Here is a 6,795-nt window from a genome sequence, read left to right on the forward strand (position 1 = left end):
GAATATACGCACGACAGTGAAAAGCCGTGTGAACACAATCAGCCTAATTCAATATTCAGATTTATTGAATGAGTCCGCAAGTTGACGGGTAAAGGATGAATTAAACTAAGGGTGTCAGACGGATGAATAGGTGGGGGAGCTGAAAAGGGTCTAGGGGGGTTGGAAGGGGGTGAATAAGAGGGTTGTGTGGGTGCGAAATTAACGCCAGAAAGGATTGGCACGACAAGATGATGAAAGGGCATCCGACCTGGGTGCACTTTAATAAATTGGTTGAATAAATTTCACGCGACTTCGTTGCTCCAACTTTCGAGTAATCGATATTGATCACGTCGGATAAGTTTGTAGGTGATGAGAGTTATCCTGACACCGTTTTATCCTAGGAGTTATCCTCTTTTATGAGAGTTATCCGTCACCGGCTTGAAACTTGCTGATCGCGTATTCATATCGAGATTTATAGATTTACATGTGTAATGATATGCAGAATTGGTGAGCTTCCTTCATATATAATACTCTGTATCCAATGTCTCCGTTACTATTGTGATTAGATGACATATAAGATTGTGTATGATATATGAATTACCTAAGTAATTTATACGATTGTCATTATAGTAGTATTGGTGTTATCAACTTTCAGCTTTGAGGAGCATAATATCAGGATTTAAAGATGATGAAGATGAAAGAGCATATCAAGATTCAGATGAATAATATTGTGCAGAATATGTGGACTACCATCATAAAACAGAGTATTTTTGTGAACATCCTCTATATGGAAGAATATATCAGGATTTGAAGATGATAAAATTAAATGATGTCAATGCTGAACTTTTCTTGTTAAATCATTATAATGTTAATAAGCATTGGAAAAAATGCAATCAAAACTTATTTACATCTGTACAGTTTACGTTCTCAAGTTTTGTAAATAATTCTAAACGCTTTCCCGGGCACCATCCAGTTTTATAGAAAAATATTGTAACACAATCAGATTAGCCAGAAACCAGTGACAGTTACTTTATGATAATGTGCTCTCATGCCGGGTGAGAGGTGACATGCCATTGGGTGTGGTTCAGTCCACAGAGCAGCAGACAACCTCTGCCCTGGCGAGGGAGGCAGAGGGTTCACCTTGACACTAGATGCGATCGAATCGGTACAACGGGTGCCTTGACCTATTATCTACACCTTATAGGTGTCTTCACCCACATTTGAGTTACTAACAGCATGCAGTTTTAGTCAAAAGCTTGGAAATTCAATTCAGTTTTCATCAAACGGAATATAGTCTCCATATAAAAACCTGATTGAAATATAACATAAAGAATAAAATGGAGAAGAGAATAGTAGAAAGAATTGAGAAGACGAGGTAGGTGAAGGAGGAAAGGAAGAAGATAAGAGAGAGAAAGAATAAAAAAAAAAATAGTAGAAGAAGGTTAGAATAGAATGACTGGATGACAGAAAGGATTAGAAAACAGGCGAAAGCGGGAAAAACCATCAAGTTGTTTGATTAAATAATCATTCATAATATACAGAGTGGGTGAAAAGTCAAAGAACGGCATAATATCTCATACACAAAGGTAGATTGACGGTGAGTGTGATTGGAGATCCTACTCAAATTGAAAAAACTACTTTACTATGACTTTAAAAATCTGGTCCGCCATCTTGTAATAGTAAAGTCATAGTAAAGTAGTATTTTCAATTCGAGTAGCATCCTCAATCACACCCACCTTGGAATCACTCTCTTTTATGAGATACTAAGCTGTTCCCAGACTTTTTTCTCTCCATTCTGCTTTAAATAGTATTGATTAATAATGTGAATATCTTTGAAACGGTTTGAGATATCGATATGCGGTTTCCACCATTCATTTTTTCTTGAAATTCCCTATCGAAATTATGTATCGCATGACCATCTTCCTATTTAAAAAAAAAATGAAGTCGCATTCAAAATGGCGGATCCAAGATGGCGGACCAGATTTTCAAAGTCATTATAAGTAGTTCTTTCAATTTGAATAGGATCCCCAATCACACCCACCGTCAATTTACCTTTTTGTATGATATAAGCCGTTCTCGGACTTTTCATCCACTGTATATTATGAACGATTTTTTAAAGCTTTTTCATAACCAGATCAAAATAGTTCATAAGTGAATAATGTGTATGTGAGAAAATTTAATCATGTTTGATTCATAATAATTATCCATTCATATCAATCATATGACAGGATTGTAGAGAAGTATACTTCTGGATATTGGATGATACAAGTGAGAGAAAATGAACAATAATTATTCAAATAGAGATAAAGTAAGATGGACGATAACTCGACGGTAACTGACAGAAGGAAATATTCAAGTAAAGTTAAAAAACATAGTTTTATTTTGTTCGCATTCGCATTTATTGAATTTATTTCATTATATATAAATGAAATTGTTCATTTTTAAAGCTATTTCATAACCAGATCGAAATAGTTTATGAGTAAATAATGTGTATGTGAGAAAATTAAAAGTCTTTTTCCAATTATGGGGGAGTTCCACAATCCATAACCAACTAATTTTATCCAAGTAGAATACATAATTGGAGTTACTCTTGGAAAATATAGAAAAAACGAGTAGGACAAATTGATTAATAATTTTGATTAAAATACGAGTGATTTAAAATTGATTAAAAAACGAGTGCACAAATTATGCTTGATTCAGGAATAATCTGGAATTCGGAAGAGCTGAGAAGAGATTAATAGTTGGTGAGTTATAATCAAATGATACGAGATATTAAGGTTCCTTAAGATATGTGCTGAAATTTACAATGAGAAGTTCTCGAAATACACTCATCGAAATATTGTTACTCCAGGACTCTTATCATATTGTTGATTTATTACGAACTGGGGTTGTTATATTATGAACTAAAAGGTTGGAAATGACGGAAAGAAAATTAGTGTTTCCTGCAATGCTACAGGAAGAGAGAAGAGTGGCCTAGGCTGGCCGAGCATGCACATGCACAGTCGACTAAGGCTCGACTCACACTTACGCGACTCAGGTCGAGAAGAGACTCGACTCAGTCGAGAGCATGTGTTTCCAAATGGTGACACTCAGAAGCCGCTAGCTGATGACAGTGTATGTACATGTTAGTGGTCAGTCTGAAATATAAAAATCTGGTGTGGTGCACTCACACAACTTTCCTTGCCGTTATGAAAATTGATCAACTGACGCTAGTGTTCCCACGCATCTCAAGTCTACTTTTCTAAGATCTGAGCCAGCTGGTGACAGGACAATAGCGCTGCAGACACACGAAGTCTACTATCTCTTCATAGTGAATGATTTAATAGAATCAACAGTTGCCAACAGTTTGTAATTGAATAATCTTATTTTCTCGAATTTCGAGCTTATTTTCAATTTTAGGTGAGAATGTTACTGAACATTAATTGTAGAGATTTTCATGCTGAATCTCTTCCACTCGAATTTTATTTTTAAATCGTATCTGAAGCCCGATAATTGGGAATCTAAAATCAAACTTTGCATAGATGGTGCAGTGCTCCTGAAATTTCTACAGATACGAGACTTTTGGCAGTTGATAGAGCTTATCAATGACTTTTCTAGGTATGAATTTGATCAAAATCGTTGGAGCCGTTTTCAAGAAAATCGCAAAAAAATTTTTTTGACAACATTTTCGCCATTTTAGCCGCCATCTTGAATTGCATTTGATCGAAAATGTTCGTGTCGGATCCTTATAGTGTAAGGACCTTACGTTCCAAATTTCAAGTCATTCCGTTAATTGGGAGATGAGCTATCGTGTACACAGACGCACATACACTCATACACACACACACACACACCACACACACACACACACACACACACACACACACACACACATACATACAGACCATTTCCCGGAAACCACTTTCTTGGACTCAGGGGACCTTGAAACGTATAGAAATTTAGAAATTGGAGTACCTTAATTTTTTGGAAAGCAATACTTTCCTTACCTATGGTAATAGGGCAAGGAAAGTAAAAATTTTCAGTCTAGCTCAATGAATATTAGTTTTCGACTGGCGAAATCTTCAACCATTGGTTATTTCGTCAACCATTGACCCTACTACCCATCCAAAGTCGGTTTTGCAAATAGCCAAATCTAGACTGGCAATCGATCGCCGCCTTTGTATGGCGGGCGAAGAAACGCCAACAGATTTGTGGAGAGATAACAACAACATTATGGGAAGGATGAGCACACCATAGATCAGTGACTGTTGGAAGTCGTTGGAGGTGAAGGAGAAGGGGATGGAGTAGGAGGAGAAGAAGAAGAAGAAGAAGAAGAAGAAGAAGAAGAAGAAGAAGAAGAAGAAGAAGGGTGGGAGAAGGAGGAAGAGGAGGAGGAGGAGGAGGAAGAGGAGGAGAAGAAGAAAAAGAGGATGAGTGGGGAGAGCAATGAGGAGACTTGGGAAGAGGAGAAAAATGAAGATGAGAAGCAAGGTAAAATTGTTGTTATGGGAAGATGACGTAAGATTGTTGTTGGTGTGAGAATCAGTTTGAATTGCGGTCCACCAGCAACTAAAAGCAAGAGTATCAGTAGTCACTAAAAGGCTGGCGAGAAGTAAACAGCCAGCACTGGAGTCGTGTGGTGGTGAGGATCTAGGGTCTAGGAGTATCTTGATAGGGGGACAATCGGTAATGGGGGATCTAAGGGTATCTTGGTAAAGGGGGGCTGTTTTCCGGGTGGTCGTGATTTACACAGATAGCTGCTGACGTAAATTCGATCGTCTCCCCCACTCCTCCCCTCCTGAACAAGGAACCCTGTGGAATGATTTACACCTGGGCAAAACAGTACAGAGATTTACTGTCGGCATTGGCTGAATGGGTGGTATTGTGATGTGGAAGTCTGCTCACAGTTGAATATGAAGCTCACTATTGTCTATGGTGCTGCTGTTTACTTATCCTTTCATTCATTCTTTATGTTCTCTAGCCAAAAACAAACTATGAAGAAATATTTGATTTTCCACATGAGGGGGTCAGAATACAAGGGGTCCAAGTGACATTTTTCATTTTTTTGAGTTAGCTACAGTAATCGGTAGCTGAAAGTGGTGAAAATCTAGTATACAAGAGGTATAAGCGTATCAGTGCTGACATCTGGTGTAAAATTTATAAACTCCATTTTCAAACAGCTGATTATTCGATTAAACAAGGAGTCCAAGTGACTTGGATCCCTTGTTTACAGGACAACGGTTGCTCGTATCCAACAAATTAAATTTAACCTTGATTAAGCCATGTCACCAAGCAAAAAATACCTCAAGAACCAATTAGCGAATCAGATAATATTGCAATAAGGTCATCAATCATTGTTCAATTGCTGGTAAATTTGATAGGTTTATGTGTAGCTAGACAATAGAGTTTTGTTTGCTGAACAAGGAATACAAGTGATACTTCTTATCACTATTTAGCTGATAATTGAGAAAGAAGAGCAATTTGAGACATGAAACTGTACGTTTGATTTGGTAAAAGTATACTGAATAGTTATAGGAATAGGTGAATATAATTTCTATATTCATTTCATGAATGGAAAATAAATTGATGTGAGTAAACTTTGGGCTCAATTTACTCGAAACTAACAATATGGCACTTGGACCCCTTGTTTTATAACCCCTTCACATTATATACTTCTTTTCTTCTCTTTTTTCTCCTCCCGCTCCACTACAACAAACTCATACTCCTCCTCTTCCTCCTTCTTCTTTTTCTTCTTCTCCTTTTTCTTCACTCTGAAGAAATCTCATATTTTTTGCTGCGTGAAAATGAATTCAGACATCGGTAGTCGTCTCAGATCGAATCTATCTTAGCAGCCAGGAGGCAATCTTTCATGTCATCTCCTGATACAGTGTGCTGATGGATAACCTACATCTATCGCCAAATTCTATCCAGTAGCCCAATCCATCAAAACGGTTGTTCTGTTTCTTTCACTAACTTTCGTTTTTTGTTCAATGGCACAATTTCTTCAATGTGACTCTTGAATATTTGATTCGAAACGGTTTCTCTGTTTTTATCAAGAACTTAATTTTTCGGTTAATGGTTTTAAACGTCAACACTGTAATTCTTGAATAATTGATTCAAAACGTTTTTTCTGTTTATTTTCAACAAATCCGTTGAGCTGCTCAATTCATAAACTGTTCTTCTTGAATGGTTCTTGAAATTTTTTTGTTCCACCATTCAAATCCACGTTTCATTAACATAAATCATATGACTTTTTCATGATGGCAAGTTGTCACCTGGTCATATGGGACATATAATTATATGAATCATATATTTATCTCATATTGATCAGGATTTTAGAGTTTTAATATTGTAAAAGTTTAATGAACAGTGTTTTTGTCTTTGAACAATTTTTGTCATCGACAGAAAGATTATTTATTTCATTTGTTGTCAAAATTAATGTAGCTTCTCTTCTGTTTTTGATAACAAACGTGCCGCTTGTGCGACTGATAAAAATATGTATTTGAAATGGCTTTCATGTTTGGCATTGACTGAGTTATATTTAATACCCAAAATTTTACTTTTGGTCAGTGTGCGGTGTCGTTGTCTGTGAGCTCGTTCGATAGGACTGTGAGTAAAGTCCGGCTGTTTTGGTGAAGGGGATAGATTTTGCTCTTGTTTTATAATACAGTTTTCCTGTCGCAGTTCGGGCAGTTTAAAGAGAATTGTATTAGACTATTGAATAGGACGGGATCTGAACCCATTTCATTGGATCAGTTATTTTGATTTTTTAATTATTAATTAACCCCGCGAAATACCAGTGGATGCCAAAGTGGGAAGCCATTTTCAAAAAGGTAG

Source organism: Nilaparvata lugens, chromosome 5 (assembly GCF_014356525.2).
Source record: "Nilaparvata lugens isolate BPH chromosome 5, ASM1435652v1, whole genome shotgun sequence".
Taxonomy (NCBI): domain Eukaryota; kingdom Metazoa; phylum Arthropoda; class Insecta; order Hemiptera; family Delphacidae; genus Nilaparvata; species Nilaparvata lugens.